The 25,955-nt window shown below is 47.3% G+C and overlaps 1 protein-coding gene across 14 annotated transcripts in view; it reads right to left on the bottom strand.

Moving 5' to 3' along the window:
- The window catches only part of IKZF4 (IKAROS family zinc finger 4), a 96,408-nt gene that overhangs the window by 65,682 nt on the left and 4,771 nt on the right, over window positions 1–25,955 (bottom strand). The gene's annotated exons all lie outside the window — the stretch shown is intronic.

Raw genomic sequence — 25,955 nt, 5'->3', positions numbered from 1 at the left:
AGGATGTAACACCACCCGAACATCCTAACTAACTAAATGGCATCCAGTTGCACAAACAGACATTTGCAGAACGGACGCCTCAGTATCATCAAGCAGGGGTGTCCAGCCCTGGCCCTCCAGATGTTTGTGGACTAGGATTCCCATCAGCCCCCGCCAGAAATGGCATTCAGTTGCACAAACAGACATTCGTAGAACTGAAGCCTCACTATCAAACGATAAACCACTCTATATAAATCAAGGAGCGTTTTAAACAAGGGAAATATATCAGCTTTCAACAGGAATACAGAAATGCATAGTAAATAAGTAGCAGCAATAAATACGAGACTGTGATTCCTTATGTTGCCAAACCACAAGACTGTCACACATGCCCTCTAACTGGAAAGAAAAGGTCTGGACATCCTTCCCAGCTAATTCTAATTTTGTGCGGGCCAATACAGTAAAGTTTGGGCAGGTTTTCCTGCTACTGCCTCTGTTCAGCTGCCCTTTCTACGGGGAGAGGAGGCTGTCAAATGGCGTTAAGTTCACAAAACAGAAGTTAACACCGCTTCTAAACCTTGCACAAGAAGGGACAGCTGTCAGTCTCGTGCCTGATGAGGCAAGACCTGATTCAGACTTGGCTGGTGTAGAACACAAGCAGCCACGGGCCAGCGCTAGTTTGGACTCTTTCAGTGGCAAGGTACAGTAGCAACTGTCCATGCAATTCACTTCAGCAAAGCCGACTCCCTGCCATCATTGGCTGCTTGAGCCTGAACTGAAAAATGATGCCTGTGCACAGAAGGTATAACTGTCAGACTCTCGAACGTGGAAATAACAGAGACCATAGGAAAGTCCAAAAGCAGTTTATTCCAGGAGATGCGAAGAGTAAAAATGTATAGCAGGATCTGAGCTAGAGAGCTCAGATCCAGGACTTATATCTTTTAATCCCCCCCCCCCCCGCCCTACAAAGGACCTGGGAACCTTTCACACCTCTTTGAGGATGGGCTGGCGCCAGGAGATTGCTAACAGGAGATTGCTAGGAAGGGAAGAGGGAAACAGGAAAACAATTGCAAATCACACACAGCAAGACATCAAGATACTGACAGGCATGGTCCTGACAATAACTGGGCTCCAGATGCACAAACGCGGCTTCATTCTATCGGTGAAAACTGATCATTCTTTGAGCCAGGAGACTGAAAACTAAACACGATACCACAGAGCAGACTTGGAACCGGCTTTTCCCAAGCTCACAATAGAAAAACAGCTAAGCTGGCCGTATCTCCCTCTCGCCACTTAGCACCCCATGGAGATAATTAACATTTTATACATTCAAAGCAGCTTTTCCCTCCCAGTCAGAATGGATGTTTAAAAAACAAAAGTGAGCACAGCTACAAGTTTTACCCACTGCGAACTCACACTGTAATTGCCTGCCAGTAAGTTCAGATACAAAAAAAGGAGGGGGGGGGGAAGCCCAATTAAAAAGCAATAGTTTGTCGGAATGAATTAAACCCTTAAGTTCAAAAGATGGGTGTGATTTGAAGAATACGAGGGAACCAAAATCAACGTTTATCCCAGCTCTTAAGTGTTCAAAACATGGCACACCTATGAATTACTAAAACAGCTGGCATATATTATGAAGGACAATACTGGATTCCTAAAGAAAAGTCAAGGGATGTACTCACATCTAAAGAAGGCTTGAAGCATAGATGGAAGTGACAAAAGCTTCCCAATATGGAAGGCAACGCTATGCATTCTCCATGGAGAGTAGGACAAAGGAAAATAGTCCTAAAACTGCATGTAGATTTAGATAAAAACATGAGAAGTAACTTCTAACCATGCCTTCCTGACCAAGAAAACAAGTTGCCGGGGGGGGGGGGGGGGCGATTCCCTATCACTAGTGAATAGATCAGTGGTTCTCAACCTTCCTAATGCCGCGACCCTTTAATACAGTTCCTCATGTTGTGGTGACCCCCAACCCTAACATTTATCCATTTTGCAGATGGAGAACACTGATGCAGAGAGTCTTAGGCGACCCCTGTGAAAGGGTCGTTCGGTGACCCCTGTGAAAGTGTCGTTCGACCCCCAAAGGGGTCGCGACCCACAGGTTGAGAACCGCTGGAATAGATGAACGACTGCATCCAAGTGAAAACGTTCCATTTTCGGGGGGAAGAGTATTTCAAGTATCACCAGGTTTCTGGGCCCAGGAAGAAGAATATTTATTTAAAAAGAGAGAGGACGAAATGCGCAAAACTGCACAGATTCACAGCATGTCATGATATTCCTGCAGGAAGGAAACTTTATTTATTTATCATGTAATTTATATGCCACCCTTTCCCTCTGGCCTGCTCAGGGCGGCTCGCAGAAAATCCACTTCAAACCCAGTAACTCCGTTAATACTTCATAGTGCCTTAAAATTCCACTCTAGCTAGGGAAATGAAAGGAACTAATAAGGCAAAAAAAGGGAAAGGAAAGCGGAAGCCAGCAATGATGGAGAGGGCCGTTGTTGTCCTCAACCAAAGGCCTGGCAGAATAGCTCCATCATACGGGCCCTGTGGAACTGAGACAAGTCCTGCAGGGCCCGAGTCTCATTCAGTAGAGCATCCCACCAGGCTGGGACCAGAGCCGAAAATGCTCTGGCACTGGTTGAGGGCAGGTGGATCTCCTTCGGGCCAGGGATCGCCCGCAAGTTTGTTATGAGTGGAAGGAGGAGGAGGAGGAGGAGGAGGAAGAGTTGGATTTATATCCCCCTTTCTCTCCCGTAGGAGACTCAAAGGGGCTTACAATCTCCTTGCCCTTCCCCCCTCATAACAAACACCCTGTGAGGTGGTTGGGGCTGAGAGAGCTCGGAAAAGCTGCGACTAGCCCAAGGTCACCCAGCTGGCGTGTGTGGGAGTGCACAGGCTAATCTGAATTCCCCAGATAAGCCTCCACAGCTCAAGCGGGAGAGCAGGGGAATCAAACCCGGTTCCTCCAGATTAGAATGCACCTGCTCTTAACCACTACGCCACTGCTGCTTCTTGAGGAGAAATTGAGTCCCTATTTTTCATATCAATCCGACCTGACCATGTAAAAACAAAACATCTTGAAGATTGGAACTTAACAATGTTTGAGATATAATAAATGGACAAGTAAAAATGCCCAGAAGTATACAAATGAAAAAGATTTTAGAACCTTATAAAGTCACTCTAATAAATAGAAAATGTTATATTGGAATACATTATGTAATATGTACTTAACATAATGAGGGGTAGGTTTCTTTTTCTTTGATGTAATGATGTCTGTTTTCTATTATTTCTTTTACTTTTTACTTTTTCCTGTATGTTTAATAAATGTTGAAAAACAATTAATTTTTTTTTAAAGAACTACAGTTGTCCCTTCCACACTGCAGGAGTTAGGGACGTGTCACCCCCACAACCCGGAGGAGCGCCTAAAATTCAAGACGCAACAATCACTGCAAGATCACCACAAGATGTCACGTGAAAGATTGCCGTAAACACACAGTCCTTTTCCTACAAATTTAATTTTACGGGAAAGAAATTAGTTAGCTGTTCATGTATGTAATTAAACAGTTGTGTCATTAAAATTCCCGTTTACAGTACTTTCTCATGCTGGCCCACGATATATATCGAAACAGTGATCAGAAAAGTTGCGATCTGGAAGGGACAACTGTACATACAATGTCGATACGACATATCCCATTTGACTATTACGTAGTAATTCCACCTTCAGGAAGCATACAACAATTTATTCCCAGTAACCATATATATAACTATGCTGTACTTCCTTTCTAAATGAGTGACCTTAAATATTTTCTTGGTGCTTCAAAAATAAAATAACCAAGCAGCCATTCAAGCAGAATGTGGCAGAGAGTCCCTTGGTTTAATTACCGTATATACTCGTGTATAAGTCGACCCAAATATAAGTCGAGGCACCTAATTTTACCATAAAAAACTGGAAAAACTTATTGACTCGAGTGTAAGTCTAGGGTGGGAAATGCAGCAGCTACTGGTAAATTTCAAAAATAAAAATAGATATGGTCAGGCGCTACTTGGGGGTCTCTGCCACTGACCCGCCATCTCACCAATCCCAAGGTCTCTGCCACCGACCTCTCCATCCCGCAGCTTGTCCAGCTCACCCAGGTTGACTGGCTGTCACCCGCCAAGAGCCAGAGGCCAGCCGCCGTCGAGAAGGCAGAGGCAGAGAAAGAGTCTGAAAGGGGGAAGGCAGAGAAGAAGGCGGAGGGGAGCAAAGCAGAGAAGGAGGCTGAGAAAGTGGCTGAAAGGGGGGAGGGCTGAGAACAAGGCAGATGAAAGCGAAGCAGAGAAGGAGGCCGAGAAAGCAGCTGAAAGGGGGGCAGAGAACAAAGCAGAGGAGAGCGAAACAGAGGCAGAGAAAGTGGCTGAAAGGGGGAAGGCAGAGAAGAAGGCAGGAGAGAGTGAAGATGGGCGGGGGGAACGCCACACAAGAATTAAGTGGGACCCTCACTCGCATATAAGTCGAGGGGGGCTTTTCCAGCACAAAAAATGTGCTGAAAAAGTAGACTTATACGCGAGTATATAAGGTATACCTTGTGAGAAATACTTCAACAAGCTCCCTATAGCAGATTACATTATAAACCAAATCAGCTTCCCAAGAAGGCAAATTATTCTATATCAAATATACATCTTTACCCAGGCTCATCACAGTTATGCAACTGCAGGACTTAAAACGCTGTGTAAACATTCCAGAGCAGAACAGATGAGAGTAGCTTCGGGGAAAATTCACCATTCATTCATGAGAATCTATTCTTCGCTGAAAGCTGTTAATGGAATCTAGCTGGCTTCCACTGATTCACCAGCCGGAATACTTGAAGGGCACCCAAAGGGAACACAGGAGAAGTTCCCGCACAGCATACACAGGAGATAATGGCTATAATGGAGCAATATAGCTCTGCCTGCTTCTTCCCATTTCTCCTTCACATGCCACAGTACGTTGCTGTCTGAATAAGGGAGTTCACAGAAGCTTAATAGAGGCTAACAAGACCTATCAGTCGAATACTTCTGCACAGGAAGGGACAGCACCCTACATTTAACAGCCCCCCCCCCCCCCCGCAGTGTCAAGCTGCCGGACTATCATCCAGAAAACAAGTACTGTGCATGTGTGTTTCAGATCAACATTTTTTTAAAAAAAGATAACTTTCCCCCCACCAGGGCATGCTAGGGAAGGGACGGTGACATGGAATTGCCTGATCGTGTCAGATCTTGGAAGCTAAGCAGGGTCAGTACTTGAAAGAGAGACCACCAAGGAAGGCTCTGCAGAGGAAGGCAGCAGCAAACCACCTCAGCTTCTCACTTGCCTTGAAAGTCCCTTCCTGGGCTGGCTGCGACTTTACAGCACTATACACACGCACGGGATGCTAGACACTGGAGCGGGACCACATATTGCAGCCTGGTAATAATGTCATCTTTTCAAGTGGAGTTTCACACGGGAGAGAAAATATTTCTCCCACGCGCAAGAACTTAGAAATAAGAGCAGAATGTGATTGTTCCCAATGTCACTGGAAGCGCAACGCAGACAAAATGGTTAAACTAGTGACTCATCAAATGGGCAATTGATAACATTTTGTAGATAACGCATGAACTGTAACAGCCAAGAGCTCAGCTTCCTAAAAGCTGCTGCATTCCCTGAAGGCTTTTCCATATATTTTCTGTCTCCCGTCTCCTGTTACTACCTTAGAAATAGGACTAGTTTGTAGGGAAATGAGTTTGGAACACATGAAGCTGTCCTAGACTGGTCTAACATCACCACTGTCTTCTCTGACTAGCAGCAGTGCTCCAGCATCTCAGGTGAAAATCTTTCACATCACCTACTTTGTTTGTTGTTGTCAAATCGCATCTGACTTACGGCGACCCCTGATGGGGTCTTCAAGGCAAGAGACATTCAGAGGTGGTTTGGTCTGAGGGAGAGGGAGGGGAAGGGGTGCCATGCAAGGGAAGGGAGGGGTGGCATGCAAGGGAGGGGAGGGAGGCGCCCCGGCATCTGGACATGGCCCACCCACCCAAGCAGAGGGAGGGGTGCAATGCAAGGGAAGGGGAGGGGTGGCATGCAAGGGAGGGGAGGGAGGGGCCCCAGCATCTGGACATGGGCCACTCACCCTAGCAGAGTGAGGGGAGAGAGGGGGAGGGGTGCCATACAAGGGAAGGGGAGTGAGGGAGGGGAGGGAGTGAGGGGTGGCATGCAAGGGAGGGGAGAGAGGGAGGGGAGGCATGTAAGGGAGGGGAGAAAAGGGGAGGCACAACAACCTTCCTCTGCATAGCTATGCTGGTATACCCTACTGGTCTCCCATCTAATTGCTAACCAGGGCTGACCCTGTTTAGCTTCTGAGATCTGAAGGAATCAGGCTGGCCTGGGCTGGCCTACTATCTGATTCTTTTAAATGAAGATTTCAGAGATTACACCCAAGGACCTTCTGTAAGGCAAGCTGATGATCCGCCACTGAGCTACTGTCCCTCCTCCAAGTTGAGGAGAAGCAGGAATCCCCCTGGCCTTTGCAGCTGGGCAGTTATCCACTGGATTTCAGCAACCACAAAAACACGGTATCTTGACATCACAGCAGTTTCCTCTGCAAGTCTAAACTGATATCCTTGTTCCAGGCAAAGGTAATCAAAGCCATGTTTAGCAAACTAAACGCAAGCAGACATGCTATTGGTAAAACTGCAGCCTTTGATAATCTAAAGTGCTGTTTTTTATTTCTGGAGAGCAAAAGACCTCCCACGCGAGCAAGCTACAAAAAAGTTAAAGACTGCTTTCGCTGAGCGATCGGGAGAATCCACACCATCTCAAAGAATGTCAATGCGAGCAGGATCAAAATCGTTTGGGAGGCCGACACGTTCACGTGTTTCATGCACAAAACCTAATAGCAAATATAGTACATTTTAGCTGTCTGGGAGCCATGCCTCGAAGCTTCCAAACTTCAGGCACTGCAGAAGAGAAAACAAGGCTAGTATCTAGAATCCCCTCAAGGCGCTGAGAATTAGGAACATTCGCACACTAAAAGTAGAACACAGTGGCTTCAGAAGCCCTTGAAGTTTCTAACTTTTGAAATAAGGGCTTTTCCCAAGTGACCAAAAAAAAAAAAGACTTAGCGAGTAAGTAAAACCTTTGGAAGTAGCCCAATTATTTTAAGCGCATACACACAGCAACAACCACCTCAGCACGATGCTGTCTGGGAGCATCCTTTGTGCATAAAGATCAGTGGTTTTCGATGAGCAGGGCCTTAATGAAGGAAAATCCAGGTGACCATTTGCATACCTCCTCATTATTTTGGACATTCAAAACCCAGAGGGGGCAAACGCCAAGTGAATGCAGGCCTCTTCCCTCATCAGAACAATGATATTCCCAACCCTGACAGGTTTACATTCTGCTGGGCAAACCGGTAGGAAATAGGGTGGGATGCAGCATCAAAAGCGAAGCTATTTCGCCAGAGCAGCAATACTGGATAACCTTGAATTAAAAAAAAATCTGTGAGGCTTATAAATTTTAGGAAAAACAACAGCTCCAGTGCAAAATGAGTGTTGATATGCAAATAAGCATTTAGGTGTAAGTTGGGGGGAGGAGGAGGAGGGTTGGATTTATATCCCCCCTTTCTCTCCTGTAAGGAGACTCAAAGGGGCTTACAAACTCCTTACCCTTCCCTCCTCACAACAAACACCCTGTGAGGTAGGTTGGGCTGAGAGAGCTCCGAAGAACTGTGACTAGCCCAAGGTCACCCAGCTGGCATGTGTTGAAACATACAGGCTAATCTGAATTCCCCAGATGAGCCTCCACAGCTCAGGCGGCAGAGCGGGGAATCAAACCCGGTTCCTCCAGATTGGAGCACACCTGCTCTTAACCACTTCGCCACTGCTGCTCCAACGTGGTGTAGTGGTTAAGAGGGGTGGACTCTGTTTTTGATTCTCCCCTCCTTCACATGAGCGGCGGACTCTTATCTGGTGAACTGTATGTCTTCCCTCTGCTCCTACACAAGAAGCCTGCTGGATGACCTTGGGCCAGTCACAGTTCTCGCCACACTCTCTCAGCCCCACCTACCTCACAAGGTGTCTGTTGTGGGGAGAGGAAGGGAAGCAGTTTGTAAGCTGCTTTGAGACTCCTTACAGGAGAGAAAGCTGGGGTATAAATCCACACTCTTCTTCTCAATTATACCTTTCGGGCGCATCTTCAAGGCAGCCGTTAAAAAATGAGCAACGGACAGGGTAACAGAGCATGAGACCTTTAAAACAGAGCATGATACGAAGCTCTGCACAAGATCAGATATGGGCAGGGGAGTCATTTGGAAGTTCAAAAACAAAGGTAATCAATAGCGCTTGGACATGTGTGAAGACTGATCAAAATTGCTCCCGTAAGCAACTGGGAATATCCTGTCTCCAAATAAGGGATCCAACTAGCACAATGTTTAAACCGCAGTGTCCAGTTCAAAAATCTGTCCCGATCCGCAGCAGAAAAAACACACTGGATGCACAGCAGGAACAAGACGCTGATAATCTTACATGAGAGTAAGTGCTGATACAACAGCTGTTATCACAAGACCAGATGCCCATATCACACTGAGGCTTATGTCTAATAACTTGGGGAGCAATGCAAGCCCATCAACCTGTGGGTCGCGACCCCTTTGGGAGTCGAACGACCCTTTCACAGGGATCGCCGTAGACCAGAGGTCTGCAACCTGCGGCTCTCTAGATGTTCATGGACTACAATTTCCATCAGCCCCTGCCAGCATGGCCAATTGGCTGATGGGAATTGTAATCCAGGAACATCTGGAGAGCCGCAGGTTGCAGACCCCTGCCTTAGACCATCGGAAAACACATATTTCCAATGTAGCAACGAAAATAATTTTATGGTTTGGGGGTCACCACAACATGAGGAACTGTATTAAAGGGTTGCGGCATTAGGAAGGTTGAGAACCACTGTTCTACAGCTAAAAGATAAAGCAAGGTCAGCAGGGAAAGCAAACTAAAACAGGGGTCCGGTTGGCAGTGGTACCTCTTCAAGATTTATCAACATTGATTCCAGCAAAAGATTTCATGAAAGGCAAGGCTTCACAAGAGGCACCTGGTTCTTATTCGCAGTAGATGCATTTTTACTAACAAGTCCAAACAAGAAAAAGGTGAAGGGGGGGATTTTGGAACAGGCTGCCCTTCAGCTACAACTTCCTGTTGTTTACGCTTTGAATATACACATCTGCCATGAAGGTGCATGGATCTGATGAAGCAAAGTTTATGCTGGAATTAAAGATTAACATTAATTCATGCCACTGACTTCCTGCTTCGTTTTGCAGCTGCAGCTTAACAGCTACCTGTCTGCGATGATCAGTCAATGAACCTGCTCTATACACCATGGATGCGCACAACAACCTGGCTTTGCAAACAAATGATGCAGGCTTACCTGGAAAACACCAGGATGACGATGCACATTACTGACTTCTAATCGATCTGTTGGTGAGCAACTAATGCTAAATGGGCGGGAGACAGACTGCTTCTGGCAAGACAATTTTATATAAGTTTTATATTAAAAGTTTTTTTTTATAAAAAGAAGAGTTTGAATTTATACCCCCACCTCTCTCTCCTGTAAGAAGACTCAAGGTGGCTTACAAATTACTTTCCCTTCCTCTCCCCACAACAGACACCTTGAGAGGTAGGTGTGGCTGAGAGAGTTCCAAAGAACTGTTACTAGTCCAAGGTCACCCAGCAGGAATGTAGGAGTGCGGAACCACATCTGGTTCGCCAGATAAGCCTCTGCCACTCAGGTGGAGGAGTGGGGAATCAAACCCGGTTCTCCAGATTAGAATCCACCTGCTCTTAACCACTACACCACGATGGCTAAGCTTTTTGGTGAGAATTCTAGAAGCTGCATGGCTATTAGAAAAAAAAAAGAATTGGTACTTACAGGGTGGCTAGGTCCCGTTGGCTGCCAAAGTGGGGTGGGGGTACAAAAGATTCATGCTGAATCTTTCAGATTTGGGGGTACAGCCTATGGAGGGCAGGGACCTCAGTGGGGTACAATACCACAAGGTCCACATAAACACCACACCACCCCCGGAAGCATCCAATTTCGAAGTCTGGAGATAAGCGGTCATTAAAGGAGGATCCCCAGGTCACACCTGGAAGGTGGCATCCATAGCTACCTTATATACTCGCACAGAGGCGTTCCTCCCATTGGGCAAAGTGGGCAGTTGCCCTGGGCGCAGCCTTGTGGGGGGGCGTAGGTTCGTTTGTGGGATTTTTTGTATTTTCAGTGTTTTTTCCATTTTTGGCCTGCAGGGGGCGCAGTTTTTAGGCTAGCAGCACCAAAATTTCAGGGATTCATCGGAAGACTCTCCTGATGATATCACCCAGGTTTGGTGAGGTTTGGTTTAGGGAGTCCAAAGTTATTGACTCCCAAAGGGAGTGCCCCCATCCTCCATTGTTTCCAATGGGAGCTAATAGGAGATGAGGGCTACACCTTTGAGGGTCCATAACTTTGGACCCCCTGAACCAAACTTCACCAAACCTGGGTGGTATCATCAGTAGGGTTTCACGAAAATACTCTGAAATTTTGGTGCTGCTACCTTAATAATTGCACCCCTGACAGCAGGCACCCCCTAAATTTCCCCAGATTCTCCTTTTAAATCCACCCCCTTCCTGCCAATGCTTGTTTTCTTTCTTTCTTTTATTCTCTCAATGCCTAATAAAGGTTATTATTATCATTATTAAATCCATCCCCTTCGGCATCGATTTAAAGGGAGAATCTGAGGTCCCCGGTTTAAACATTGAAAATAATGCTGTTTGGGGGTGGATTCCAGCATCACTTGTTTAAACTAGGGAGCCCAGATTCTCCTTTTAAATCCACCTTAAAGGGAGAATCTGGGGTCCCCTGTTTAAATAATATTGAAAGTGATGCTGTTTTCCCCAATTGGGAGGATTGGATACAACACCATAAAATGTTTTCATAGCAGTAATAAAACATTTCGAAAGCATTTTGAAAATGTTTTCAAAAAATATTTCTGCTGTGTTCAAATTTGTGAGTTGGGGCATGTTCTATAATGTGATGATGACTTTGAAACAACCTGGTGGAAAAAATCATTGTTTGGTTACCATGGGAGAGGTTGGCCGCCCGTGGGGGGGGGGGGGGGCATCAAACTCAGGTTTTGCCCAGGGCTCCAGTTTGCCTAGGTACGCCCCTGTACTCGCATATAAGTCTACTTTTTCAGCACATTTTTTGTGCTGAAAAAGCCCCCCTTGACTTATACGCGAGTGAGGGTCCCACTTAATTCTTGTGTGGCGTTCCCCCTCTCCCGTCTTCACTCTCTCCTGCCTTCTTCTCTGCCTTCCCCCTTTCAGCTGCTTTCTCAGTCTCCTTCTCTGCTTCGCTCCCCTCTGCCTTCTTCTCTGCCTTCCCCCTTTCAGACTCTTTCTCTGCCTTCTTCTTGACGGCGGCTGGCCCCTGGCTCTTGGTGGGTGACAGCCAGTCGACCTGGGTGAGCTGGACAAGCTGCGGGATGGAGAGGTCGATGGCAGAGACCTTGGGATTGGTGAGATGGGGGGTCTTTTAGAGCGAAAATTAATATAAGACCCTGTCTTATTTTGGGGGGAAAATGGTAGCATGAATTGCAGATATAGCTGTGACACTAAAACTACAGCTAAAACTATAAGAAAGGGACCTAAATTCTCTTCAGGTATTTTGTATCCTCTGGTCAGAGGTGTCCACTATATTTTTATGGGTTTCCATAATTTTTTCTATTGCTGCGGATGTTCATCTTGGTTCTCCCCAATAAAATAAACCAGACCTATTCTTGTTCAGCCAGTCAGAAATAGTAAAACCAAACATTCTTTTAAGTGTTAATAGCAGGACTGTGATTGTCATTTTTATGGTTGTTTTATTGGTCGCCGCCCTGAGCCCTGCAGGGGAGAGCGGGATACAAATTGAAAAATAAATTTTAAAAAATTAACAAGGGGGGGGGGGGGCCTCCATACCATATTTTTTATCTTAATTCAGTTGGTTCCCCCCCCCACGTCCACCGTTGGGGAGGCTACAACCATATTCCTGGTTTGATGCATGTTAGTTTGCCAGAAGTCAACGCACTGATGCACTTACGACAGGACAGAGGTTTAATGCCACATGGGCACATTGTGATAATGAAGTTTATCCAAGATGTTATATGAGGCACATAATCCCAGCTTTCAGTAATTTTTAATGCCTTCTGGAAGCTCCTCTAAATTTTCCCCCTATACGGCACCAAACTGAGCACAGCTTCGCTCATTTTTTTCTTTACAAGGCCATAGAGAAAAGTCAGGTCCTCAAAGAATTGCTGATAGTAAAACACACCATCTTCATTCATCGCTGCAGGGTAATAATTGGGGTTTAGACTAAAAAAAACCTACTTCATCTGGTGCGCCTCTGTCAACTTACCATGCATTTCCCACCCCACCCTGAAATCGAAGGAACAAACTGAAGGGTCGTGTATCTGGATTCAAATCAGCTTGGGCGCTCTTCAAACGTATACCTGAATAACTCTGGCAGTTAAAGTTCATGGAATGCCCATCCAATACTAAGAACATGAAACTCTGTAGTGGAACCGATAAGAAAACATTACTTAAAATATTATATTTTGCAGGCAGGTGGATTCCAACTTTTAACTGAAGTTCCCACATACATACTATGAACCATGGATTTCTCTCTACACTGGTATTCAAATTCCACCCTGGGGCACAGCGGTGGAAAACACCATCAAGTTGCAGCCAACTTCTGGTGACTCCATAGGATTTTCAAGGTAAGAGACTTTGCCGTTGCCTGCCTCTGTGTCGCAACCCTGGACTACCTTGGTGGTCTCCCATCCAAGTCTTAACCAGGGCCAAGTCTACTTAGCTGCCAAGATCTGATGCATTTAGGCTACCCTATACCTTTCAGGTCAGGGCAACCTGGGGCACAATGTCAAATAAAAATAGGGAATGTACGCCAAACACTGTATTGCAGGCTGTTACACCACCTCAGAAAGGTTCCTATCTATTACAGCATTAGAAGGAGGAGGAGGAGGAGGAGGAGGAGGAGAAGAGGAGGAGGAGGAGGAGGAGGAAGAGTTTGGATTTATATCCCCCCTTTCTCTCCTGCAGGAGACTCAAAGGGGCTTACAATCTCCTTGCCCTTCCCCCCTCACAACAAATACCCTGTGAGGTAGGTGGGGCTGAGAGAGCTCCGAGAAGCTGTGACTAGCCCAAGGTCACCCAGCTGGCGTGTGTGGGAGTGTACAGGCTAATCTGAATTCCCCACATAAGCCTCCACAGCTCAGGCGTCAGAGCTGGGAATCAAACCCGGTTCCTCCAGATTAGATACACGAGCTCTTAACCTCCTATGCCACTGCCACTGAAGACTATAGATCAGCTATTCCCACTGCTACCGGCCCCCCTCACTTTTGCAGTGTCTCCCGCCCGCACCAGCAAGGATATGGAGCTGGCCCAGGGGGCAGGGCCTGCCGCAAGGTCAGCAGCTGCTTCCCTTCACCCTGGGAGGGGAAGGGGGGGTGAAGATGGCAGGAGTACCGTGAGATGTGAAGAGTGAGGTCAAGGGTACCATAACGTTGAAAAGGTTGGAAAACACTGCTATAGATGTTACATATTGCACCCAGAAAAAAAGGCTAACTTGCACTATAGACCGAAGGAAACCCCAACCAGCATGTTCCTTGTTGCCCCAGATTCATCTAATATTTTTAAGCCTTCCCTCTCCCTCATGCTAACCTCACAGTCTCTTTGTGAGGTAAGTTAGCTGCAGAGGGAACAACTGAAAGAAGCTGTTGCTGGTTGTGCCAGTCCCAAAAGAAAAAAAAAATCCACCAACCCAGAACACAATCCACTTCATAATTGTAACCAAATTACACCTAACAATGTGCAAGCTTTCCAGATCTCCAGAACTCTTTTTTTTCCAAGCTGGATTAAGTCTAGTCAGTTGTAACCTTCAGGAACCTGAAAACCTTTTGTTCATTTTTCTAACCTGCAATCATTATAAATGTGAGCGATGTAAGTGGATTCTTCCATTATTTACAAGGTGAAGTGTAAATTCTGTACAGCCATGAATGAAGTTCTTATTAGAGAATAAACATTCTCAAATCGCCTTGGGGGTAGCAGAACGTTTAGCAGAGGTGTTTAAGGGAAAGAACTACCGGTAGGTGCAGAGCTGAGTCCTGTAAATCGTGATCTTTCCAAGAGTGTGGGCCGCCTTCTCAACGGTAACAACATGGCCCCAGTTCTGCTTAACAGCATTTTGAAACAGTTCTGCATTTTGAAACAGTTCTGCCTTTTGAAACAGTTCTGCATTTAACATTAATCTTATTAATTCTCTAATAAGAACTCTGCACCTGGACACTAGGGGTCACATGTCCCCGGGCGCATGCCATCCTGTCACGTGGGGGAAAGCGCAAAATCACCCCCCCACACCCCCGCGCCAATTTGGCTCAAGGGAGGAGGGGATGGCAACCATGGGGGAGGGGTGCAAAATCGCCCCCACCCCTCCCCCCTCAGTTAGGCTCCACCCCACCAGGCCGCTGAACGGTGTCCCAGCGGTGTCCCGCCCAGCGGAGGCTGCAGCCGAGTGCCCCTCGGCCCCGCCAGGCTGCCTGGGACTGCCACCAGCTCAGGAAAGTGGGGAAGTGTAGCTACCATGGGGTGCAAGGAGGGAGTCATTCCCCCCCGGGCACCATGTCCCCCTGCTACGCCTCTGCTGGACACTAACTGTTTTTCATGCTTCGACATTTATGAGTTGACTATTATTATTGTTCTATTTCCATGGTGGCGAACCTTTGGTTATGGACTACAATTCCCATCAGCCCCTGCCAGCATGGCCAATTGTAGGGGCTGATGGGAATTGTAGTCCATAACATCTGGAGTGCCAAAGGTTCGCCACCACTACTCTATTTGGTTGTGTGGACTAACCTGACGTTTGGTTTTACATTTCCGGAAAGGTCCATGGACCTCAAAGTTCTTAAATAAATAGTCAAGTCTGCAATTAATGTTAAATGCAGAACTGTTTCAAAATGCTGTTAAGCAGAACTGGGGCCATGTTGTTACCGTTGAGAAGGCGGCCCACACTCTTGGAAAGATCAAGATTTACAGGGCTCAGCTCTGCACCCATTCCTAGGGAGAAGCATGAAGCAACAACACAGCAGTTGTAAGATCTAGAGCAGGAGTGTCCAACTATGGCGCTTCAGATGTTCGTGGACTTCAGGCAATTGGCTATGCCAGCAGGGGCTGATGGAAATTGTAGCCCATGAACATCTGAAGCCCCAGAGTTGGACACCCCTGATCTAGAGGGTAGAGGTGAGCAGTGGCGGGGCTACCAGGGGACGGGGGGGTGCCATGCACCGGGCGCACGGCTTTGGGTCATGTGGGGGTCAGAAAATTCCCCCCTCCCCCTCCTCCTTCCCAGGGTCTCTGGGAAATGTAGTTCCCACCAGGTCGTTTGCAGTCTGGAAGGGAACACAGGCAGGCCTCTTCTCCAGCCTGCTCGATCTGCTAAAGTAAGGGGGGGCGCCGTGGCGGGGGGGCGACGAAAAAGCCAGAGTGTGCACCGGGTGCACTCTGGCCCAGTTACGCCTCTGGAGGTGAGGAGTTGAAGAAAAAGAAGTAGAGGTGAAGAGTTGAGGGAAAAGAAGAGGGCTAGCACACTTACACACAGAACCTTCTTTTATCCCTGCAACGGATAATCTTAATTGTGAATTGCTTCAATTTGATTCAATTGCAAACAATCTTGGCTGACAGGCAGTTTGTAAACATAATAAACAAACACGCTTAGCCAACTCAGGAGGTGACAATGAAAACACGAAAGCTGCCCAGGTTTGAAAGCATGCACGCTGCTGCTCTTTGATGCCCGTTCTTTGCAAAATCTCTTTCTGAGCTGGCACAGACAGCTCTCAGGACTTTCCTGTGCAAATAATTGCTTGGGCAAGAGGTTCACACAGTTGAGCTGCAACATCAGAGGAGCTCGTCCTGTAAAACTGCAGCCTGTGAAGCAAGTGGGTTCTCTTTTCTTTTGTTCCGAAAGCAAACCACCCCCGATCTTCTCAAGTTAGACGGCTCAGGCGACGGAGCCCAAGATTTTGGAAACTAAGAGCGTGTCTGATTCGAGTTTGTTAGCTACAAGTGTGCGGCTCAGCCTTCACAAAATCAGCACCCCAGTCGCAAGAAGCTCTCAAAAGAGGGATTGCCTTTATAGTCTGCTTTTCTCACGGACAGCAAAGGCAGGTGGCACAGTGGCGTAGGAGGTTAAGAGCTCATATATCTAATCTGGAGGAACCGGGTTTGATTCCCCACTCTGCTGCCTGAGCTGTGGAGGCTTATCTGGGGAATTCAGATTAGCCTGTGCACTCCCACACACACCAGCTGTGTGACCTTGGGATAGTCACAGCTTCTCTCAGCCCCACCCATCTCACAGGGTGTTTGTTGTGAGGGGGGAAGGGCAAGGAGATTGTAAGCCCCTTTGAGTCTCCTGCAGGAGAGAAAGGGGGGATAAAAATCCAAACTACTACTACTACTACTACTACTTCTACTTCTTCTTCTACTTCTTCAAATCAATGCAATGAATAAGGTGAGACATCTAATAAGCAATCTGGGATTTCTTGATGATGTGGATATTCTGGATCCATTTCACTTGGGCTTCCTGCCTGGGTATGGGACAGAAACGGCCTGGAATGCCCCAGTGGATGACCTTTCTCCAGAGCTAAATGGGAGAGTGCATCCTTGTTGGACCTCTCAGCAACTTTCTATACCACTGACCATGGTATCCTTCTGAATCGCTTAGCCCAGAGGTGTCCAACTCTAGTGCTTCAGATGTTCATGGACTACAATTCCTATCAGTCCTTGCTGGCATGGCCAGACTAGGTCTTGGGGGCACTGTGTTACAGTGGTTCCAGTCCTTTCTGGAAGGCCATTCTCAGAAGGTTGTGCTGGCGGATGCCTGTCTGACACCTTGGCGATTAATGTGTGATGTCCATCAGGGTTCCACTCTATCCTCCAAGCCATTTAATGTCTACATGAGACCACTGAGACTGGTTATCCAGAGGTATGGGATACAGCACAGGTGTCAAACTCGCAGTCCTCCAGATGTTATGGACTACTGTTCCCATCATCTCCTGCCAGCATCATGCTGGCAGAGGATGATGGGGACTGTAGTCCATAACATCTGGAGGGCTGCGAGTTTGACACCTATGGGATACAGGGTCAACAATACACAGATAACATCAGCTCTACCTCTCATTTTCATTGCAAGTTAGGGAGGCTGTGGAACCGCTAAACCACCATGCCTGGGATCAGTAATGGACTGGATGAGAGTCAACAACTTGAAGCTTAATCCAGACAAGACAAAGGTGTTGTTGGCAGATCATAGGACAAACCAGGGAAAGGAATGTTAACAGTGCTGGGTGGGGTTGCACCCTCCTTGAAGGCTGAAGTCCATAGTTTTGGAGGGGGGGTAGAGTTGCTGAGCCTGGATAATCAGGTCTCGTTGGTGGTCAAGGATGCATTTACCTATCTATGGCTTTTAAGCCAGCTACATCCCTACCTGGAATTAGCCACATCCCGTACAGATTGCTGTAATGTGTTCTACATAGGACTGTCTCTGAAGAGTGTTTGGAAGCTTCAGCTGGTACAAAACACAGCAGCTAGACTGCTGACAGGAGTCAGGTGAAGGGACCGTGTGTCCCCTTTACTGCAACAACTACACTGGCTACCGGCATGCTTCAAAGTCCAATTCAAAGTGCTGGTTGTTGCCTATAAAGCCCTCCATGGCATTGAGGCAGGTTACCAGTTTCCATATAAACCTATTGCCATATAAACCTGCCCAGTTATTAAGATCACCTGGAGAAAGTTATCTCTCCATCCCAAAGTATATTTGGTAGGGACTCAGGAGAGAGTTTTCTTGGTGGCTGCACCCAGACTTTGGAATGCTCTTCTAACAGAAGTTCGGTGTGCCCATTTCCTTGCTGTCCTTCCGCCATCAGGTGAACTAAGTTTTTATTTTGCAGTTTTTAACATCTAGATTTTAATAAGCAGTTATTCAGGTTTTAGTTGTGTATTTTATAGTAGTCTGGATTTTTTTATGGTATGGGGTGATTTATTGTGTTTCATTGTGCTGTAGTGGGTTTCACTGTTATTGGTTTTCTTATTGCATGTTATTGGATTTCATGTATTTTGTAAACCGCCTTGAGGGTCGAATCCCCACTACCGTCTTAGCCAGGTTTCAGAACACAGACTACCCAGGTTTGAGGGACGACCTCCCCATTGCTTGCGTGGCAGATTCCGTTTCTGGCGCTCGTTCTCCCCGTTAATCCGCGTTCCAGCAGGACCTGGTTGCTGCAAGTGGCATAGACCCCATTAACACGGTTCAGAGCTGATCCAAGGGGAGGGATGAGGGTTTAAACCCAGACTCGTTTCCCACCCTGGAGTGTGACGCAGAATTTGGGCAACCAATCAGCGCTGCGATGCGCGCACAGCCTTTCCTTGGTTTCATTTCCGCTTTTGCGATCGGCCATAAGAAGGGGATGCAAACGTTAAACAGTCAAACGTGTAACTTTGAATCGTTAATGGTTTACACAGGTAACGATTAACTGTCTGCACAGTTAAATGCTAAACTTTTACACGCTGTTTTTTTATCACACCCCTACAATGTACATTTCCACAGTGGGAAAAGGTCCCGCCCCATCAAGGCACACCAGCCAATCAGGGGAGACCGCCAAAGCGAGCTCGCCTGGTAGTGTGGATTGCTAATTCTGCAACAGGGTGTGTCTGCTGTGTGCTCGCTGCGGTGGGAAGGGAGAAACTTCGATGAAGAGGACACGGTTTCACAACGAACAGGTTTTGATCTGCATGCAAATTTAAAGTGGGGATTCGACTGAGGAGGAGGAGTTAAGAGTTTGGATTTATATTCCACATTACCCTCCTGTAAGGAGACTCAGGGTAGCTTACAAACTCCTTTCCTTTCCTCTCCCCACAACAGACACCTTGTGAGGCAGGTGGGGCTGAGAGAGTTCCGAAGAACTGTGACTGGCCCAAGCTCACCCAGCAGGAATGTAGGAATACAGAAACACATCTGGTTCACCAGATAAGCCTCTGCCACTCAGGTGGAAGAGTGGGGAATCAAACCTTGTTCTCTAGATTAGAATCCACCTGCTCTCAACCACTACACCATGCTGGATGGGTTACCTCCCTATCTATCTATATAAAAAGCTAACCATTCGTTTGTTGGTCTTGCCCTAACGCCGAAACGGCTGGACAGATCGCCCCCAAATTTTCACATGATGTTCCTCCCTGTTGCGGGCAGGTAATCAGACCTTCAAATCGCCAAAAGTCCATACCTGAGCCAGGGAAAACGTCTTTTTCCTGGTGCACCAGGCCATGAAGCTGGCTGTGTTTAACTGTCACCCTTAGAATGTTCGTACAGCCTGTCTGTGGCCTGAGGCCTTGGTATGCCCTTAGAATGTTCGTGCAGATGGGCAGAGATGAGCAGTGAAAACAGTAAATAGGTAATACTGTTAGGTAATACGAGTGGAAGTGAAACACATACACAGTTTGCCGTGTGAGACGTCAGGTGGGGTTCCCCCCACACACACATGAAGGTAACTTTTACTCTCTGTGCCTCACCCACTACTACCACACAACACACACTCTCATACACATCCAGCTCATCCTCACTACCTCTCTGCCCTCCCTCACATCCAACCACCACTTACCCACTTCCTCACCCATATTCGCCACAGCTTTTACTAAAAGCAAGCTGGAGTTCGCATTTTTCTTCTAAGACAATCCACGGGGTGGGGGCGAACCAACACTACTGCCTCCGCTTCTTTTGCACGTGGCCCTTTAAAAACCCAGGGAACTGGCCTCAATCTGAGCGCCTCACCACCCTGCCTCTGCAGCCCGACTGGGATAGCCTCCTTGCCCCAGTTCTGCCTTACCCAAGCCAGGCCTGTGCGTTTCAACCAGCCTCATGGACAGCGGGATTCGCACTCTGGACAGTTCCGTAGTGGAATGGAAAGGGTTACCTTATACTAAAAACCAAGACAGCACCATATAATAATGTGAATTGAAAAGGGAAAGAGGGATTCCATTTGACCACCCCAAAAGAAGAAGAAGAGGAAGAGGAGGAGGAGGAGTTTGGATTTATATCCCCCCTTTCTCTCCCGTAGGAGACTCAAAGGGGCTTACAACCTCCTTGCCCTTCACCCCTCACAACAAACACCCTGTGAGATGGGTGGGGCTGAGAGAGCTCCGAAAATCTGTGACTATCCCAAGGTCACACAGCTGGTGTGTGTGGGAGTGCACAGGCTAATCTGAATTCCCCAGATAAGCCTCCACAACTCAAGCTGCAGAGCTGGGAATCAAACCCAGTTCCTCCAGATCAGAGTGCACCTGCTCTTAGCCACTATGCCACTGCTGCTCCCAAAAGGCTATGCTGGGAATCATTGGACCTGCATGGACATCTGGGTGGGTTGCGGACTGTGATGAGAAGGACAATTGCCACAGCAACGCGTGATCGGGCCCGCTAGTTTCTAATTGGTGCAAACCATTAACACCACAACAAGCTTTTATTTAAACGACTTACGCTGCCCAAGGTGCCTGCTTCTCAGCCAAAAAAAAAGGGCGATACCATCACGGAAGAAAGGTCATCAGTGGCAAGATAAGCAGGAAGAGATTAAGAATGATGAAGCCATGTGATCACATGCCACCAACCAAGTGAGGAACTATTTCAAGGCAACGGAGGCAAAAGCAGAACTTAAGTGCTGAACTCCCTTAAAAGCCAATAATTGTATACTTCCAGAGAGCCCTTCAGAGTAGGGAGGGCATGGATTCCACCCAGCCAAGTTCTATTATCTGTGAGACCCAGTAGCCAGTAATTAACATCTTAAAGCCTACCAAGTTGCAATATAGCTTAGTATCTACAGAGGCTCCAATGTTTTCCCCCAACCCATTGTTTCCATGGGATGCCTTTCATTTTCCTCCTTGAGGACTTATTTTCCACTGCTGCTGCAAAGAGAAGTTAGTCAGATGAGCCAATGCATTGGAATGAGACAGAGAAGAGAGCCTGGATTGTTAGAAACATTTCAAAAGAAAACCTTGACAGACACAGTTTGCAAGCAGGGAAGCTGATGCAGTGGTCAAAACAGTGGTGCAGTAAACACCAAGAACAGTTGGTTTTCTACCCTGCTTTTCTTAAGCATAAGTTGTCCCCAAGCAGCTTACATTCGCCTTCCCTTTCCCCTCCCCACAACACATACCTTGTGAGGTAGGTGGGGCTGAGAGAGTTTTGATGGACTGTGATTAGCCCAAGGTCACCCAGCAGGCTTTATGTGGAGGAGCAGGGAAACCAATCCAGTTCACCAGGTAAGAGTCCACCACTCAGGTGAAGGAGTGGGGAATCAAGCCCGGTTCTCCAGACTGGGTTAGAGTGAAGAAGAAGAGTTTGGATTTATACCCTGCCTTTCTCTCCTGTAAAGAGTCTCAAAGCAGCTTACAAACTCCTTCCTCTACGAAGATTTCCATGTATCAGGCCCAAGAAGAAAACGAAAGACCCAGAGAATTCTCTTTCTCAGAAATGACAGCATGCAGTTCCTTTACCTGTACCCTGTACCCAACAGATTTGCTGGGAAATCTCGATTGGAAAAATCCAACAACAAGCAAAAATGGCTGTAGGATTTCACTTTCACTTGGGCAATTGGTGAGTTTTAATCACTGCAGAAATCTAGCGAGTAAAGCAAATGGAACTGATGGGTGACTTGGGAGCCCAGAAAGGACACTGGAATGCAAACATCCCTAAAGTCCAAATGTACCTTTTGCAACCAAGATTAGCCCTGTACAATTCTGTAATCTGTTTGAAAAGGAACAAGCATTGCTTGTCCAAGTTCACACAGCAGGAGCTCCAGACTCAGTCTAACCACTGAATCCCACAACTTTTAACTCCACTACTCCACTGTATACATAAATACCTAGACCTGATTTTTGCAACTGAACCAAATGAGGCAGATAAGCTTGATTTGACTCACACTGTTTGCAATTCATTTTCACACAAGTGTATCTGTCTTCAGATCTTAAGGGCAACAGAAGAGGTTTTAAAGGTAGAATAGCTTTTAAAGGCAGGATTGCCCCATCTTTTTGCAAGGATTACTTCAGAGTGACCACTCAGGAAAGCAATTGGCAAATTGGAAACAGCTGAACCTCTTCCACCCCAAGCCACGAGCGTGCCACAAATTGCTAGTGGGGTGTGTGGGCAATGCAATGTCTTCTACAACTGTATTTGTCAGGCTGCTTTAAGGGTGAAGAACTACCTGCAGATCATTGTAATCCCCATCTAAAAGGAACCACCACCACACTTTTAAGTTCTCTACAGGCCTGAGTAGAAGAAACCTGCTTTAAAACAATATCAACAACTGGAGCCCTTAAGATTATGCAACAATTCTTAGATTACACATTGGATACCAACAGGTGAAAACAGGATCACTCGCAAGAAGCTACAAGACTGAGGGCATGCACATTTGTTTACAGTCTCCCTCTTTCTCTCTTACAAGAATCTATCAGTTGGGCGGTATAAGGCATGTGTTTAGAAAGAGTAATTTGAAGAACGCACCACTGTAATCAGGGAGCTGAACCCAAAGGAACAGCACACTTGCCCACGAACCAGCATTGGCAATGCCCCCCTTTATAAAGGTTTGCGGTAGTTCCTCAAGTTTCTACTAAAGTGGTTCTTGTCTTTTTGTAGAACTGTGATTTCTTTGGGGCCCGGGTTGTTTGTCATCGCCAGTGCTAGTTCAGCAGGGAGCACAACAGTGGGACTCACTAGGCCAGTGATGGCGAACCTATGGCACGGGTGCCAGAGGTGGCACTCGGAGCCCTCTCTGTGGGCACGCGCACACAGAGTTCATCATGTGGGGGGCAGAAAATTAAATACACACACCCCCACACACACATCTAGGCTGGCCTGGGCCACTGAACACAACGTGCGCGCACCGCAGTGAGCAGGGAGGACTCAGCTGGCGGGCCTAGTGCCTGTGCTCTGGGTGGCTGCTGCCCGAGGGGGGGGGGGTGCAGAGGAGGCAGAGATGCTAGAGAGGCACAGAGTGGTGCGTGCGGGACTTGCTGGAGGCTAGAGCAGGCTGGCCCCTGCCTCAGAGCTAGAAAGTGGGGGCAGGAGGGAAGAGGGAGAGCCAACCAGTTTTTTCTTCTAAAACTAAAACCCCTCAGCATTCAGGTTAAATCTCTGCCGCTACACCTTTTATGGTATAAATAAGTGGGGTTTAAGGTTGCAATTTGGGCACTTCCGTCTCAGCACTACCATCACTGCACTGGGGCCTCACACAATTCACCACCACAGTCAGCATGATTAATACCTGAGGGTCCTGCGAAGTGGCTGAGTGAAAGCTCTAATTCAAAAGAGTGAAGCTCCCGCCTAGCGTTTCAATACAGCCTCAAGTTTTAGTTAGGGCTTTAAGGTTCCATAGCCGTACAATCAATCAGCCAGCAGCTTCACTGAGATAAGATTTTTAAAAAACCCTCATTTTGCTCATCGTCCTTCCATGCGAAAAGACAGGGGGAAAAACCAAGCTTTTCCCTTCAGCATACACCTAGACAGATCCATGAATGTCAGCCCCACTTCTGCTTGCCACCTGAGAAAGTGCAGATCTGACCTTTAAAACGAAAAGGCGTGCGCCCAACAGTATTTGAGAGGTGGCGCAGAAACGCAATGCACCGGGCTAACACTGGTAACGGCAGACACACATGCGCTTCAAGATGAAAATTTCCCGAGGAACACAGAAAAAAACCCCCTGCCATTTAGCTCACCCTGACATTTTGTGTCATCTTCCCTATGAGTGACCTCGTATAACCTCAGTCTCTCAGGGTAGGAGGCTAAATATCTGTGGCCCAATAATTCCATTACAGGTTTCTCCTGGCTAGATCAATCCCAGAGATATTTCTATCTTCTGGTGGAAAATTAGTTAATTGCTAGGCGCTACCACTACTCCAGCTGTAACTGGGGACAGATACTAGGAATTGTGGCCAAAGGCCTGCATTCTGGAACAGAAAGCACAAGCCGTTAGGGAGCAACAGTGGCGTAGTGGTTAAGAGCAGGTGCATTCTAATCTGGAGGAACCGGGTTTGATTCCCAGCTCTGACGCCTGAGCTGTGGAGGCTTATCTGGGGAATTCAGATTAGCCTGTGCACTCCCACACACGCCAGCTGGGTGACCTTGGGCTAGTCACAGCTTCTCGGAGCTCTCTCAGCCCCACCCACCTCACAGGGTGTTTGCTGTGAGAGGGGAAGGGCAAGGAAATTGTAAGCCCCTTTGAGTCTCCTACAGGAGAGAAAGGGGGGGGGATATAAATCCAAACTCTTCTTCTCTTCACTAGTCTTCTGAAGCAGAGATACCTTTACAGCAAGGGCAGACACATCCACTCACAACTTCGAAGCAAGTTATCATGAAGACTCAAAATGTTTTGAGGAATACAATGATAGAGACTGACTCCTTCTGAATCCCATTCTAAAACCAATTAAGCACAACCTGTTGACAGCCACATCTTCGATCATTTGAACATCAAGAAGTTGGGGTTCATGCCCAACTTTTCTCTATTGTAAGGAGACTCAAAGAGGCTTACAAACTCCTTCCTTTCCGCTCCCCACAACAGACACCTTATAAGGTAGGTGGGGCAGAGAGAGTTCCAAAGAACTGGGATAAGTCTAAGGTCACTCAGCAAACTTCAGGTGCAGGAGCAGGGAAACAAACCTAGTTCACAAGATCCGAGTCCACCACTCAAGTGGAGGAGTGGGTCATCAAATCTGGTTCTCCAGATTACAGTCTACCTGCTCCAAACCTATCATACACAATATATTCACCAAATTCCCAAGTGGGTACCTCCTTGGGTTCCGCGAGGACGTCGCCCGGGTACCGTGATGCTACCGGCCCCCTCCCTTTGCAGAATTGCTTCCCACATAGTACCAATCAAGCTGCCAGCGGCAGCAACAACTGTGGCCTCTGGCCCTCCCCAGCCTCCTCCCCATCAGCCTATGACCTGAAAATCTCCAACCACGCATCATGGGGGTGGTAGGGCAAGGGTGCTCACGGGCCAGTGGGCTGGGACCTATGAGCTGCCAACCCTCCGGAGCCCGTTCCGGCACTGCCCTTTCCAGCCTTCCAAGAAGTAGACCTGGGTCCCTTCCACCCTTCCCAATGGTAGACCTGGGCAAGCAGGGGCACTGGGAGGGGAAGGTGGGGGGTGGCAGGGGCTTACCACCCATGGGGTGCCGTGAGATATGAAGAGTGAGGTCAAGGGTACCGCAATGTCAAAAACAGTTGGGAAACACTGCACTACGCTATGCTGGCTCTCGTAGAGGGAGGGCACATAGTAGTTTCTCAGATGCTTCTCCACATTTATGGAACCACCTTTCTTTGGAAGCCTCGCAGAATCCTGACCTCCACACATTTCTCAATCAGCAGAAGACAATTAGCAGAAGACTAAACATTCAGCAACAGAAAAATAGCAATATTGAACATTCATATTTTTGCCATTTTTTAAGGTATTACCTATCTTTAACACCCAGAATAGCAAGTTAAAAGGCATGACCTCCGGGACAAGAGATTTCAGCTGAAAACTTTGTACCAAAAAGAGAAGGAAAAAACACCACCAAACACTGGACTGCTTCTCCAGTTAATATAAACTGCAGCTAACTTTAGTTTACAGTACCACAGGCTTTGTGTCCTAACTAGTTGGTCATTTTGCTTTAAGCCAACCTCATCCCAACATCAAAGGTAATGCAGTGACATCACTAAAAACACAGAAGTATGATATCTTACTAAGGAGCAGCAGTGGCGTAGGAGGTTAAGAGCTCATGTATCTAATCTGGAGGAAGCGGGTTTGATTCCCTGCTCTGCCGCCTGAGCTGTGGAGGCTTATCTGGGGAATTCAGATTAGCCTGTACACTCCCACACATGCCAGC

The sequence above is a fragment of the Sphaerodactylus townsendi genome, linkage group LG03 (genome assembly GCF_021028975.2).
Source record: "Sphaerodactylus townsendi isolate TG3544 linkage group LG03, MPM_Stown_v2.3, whole genome shotgun sequence".
NCBI lineage: Eukaryota > Metazoa > Chordata > Lepidosauria > Squamata > Sphaerodactylidae > Sphaerodactylus > Sphaerodactylus townsendi.
Note: the sequence above shows the minus strand (reverse complement) of the source record. Positions and strands in the feature narration are given on the sequence as shown.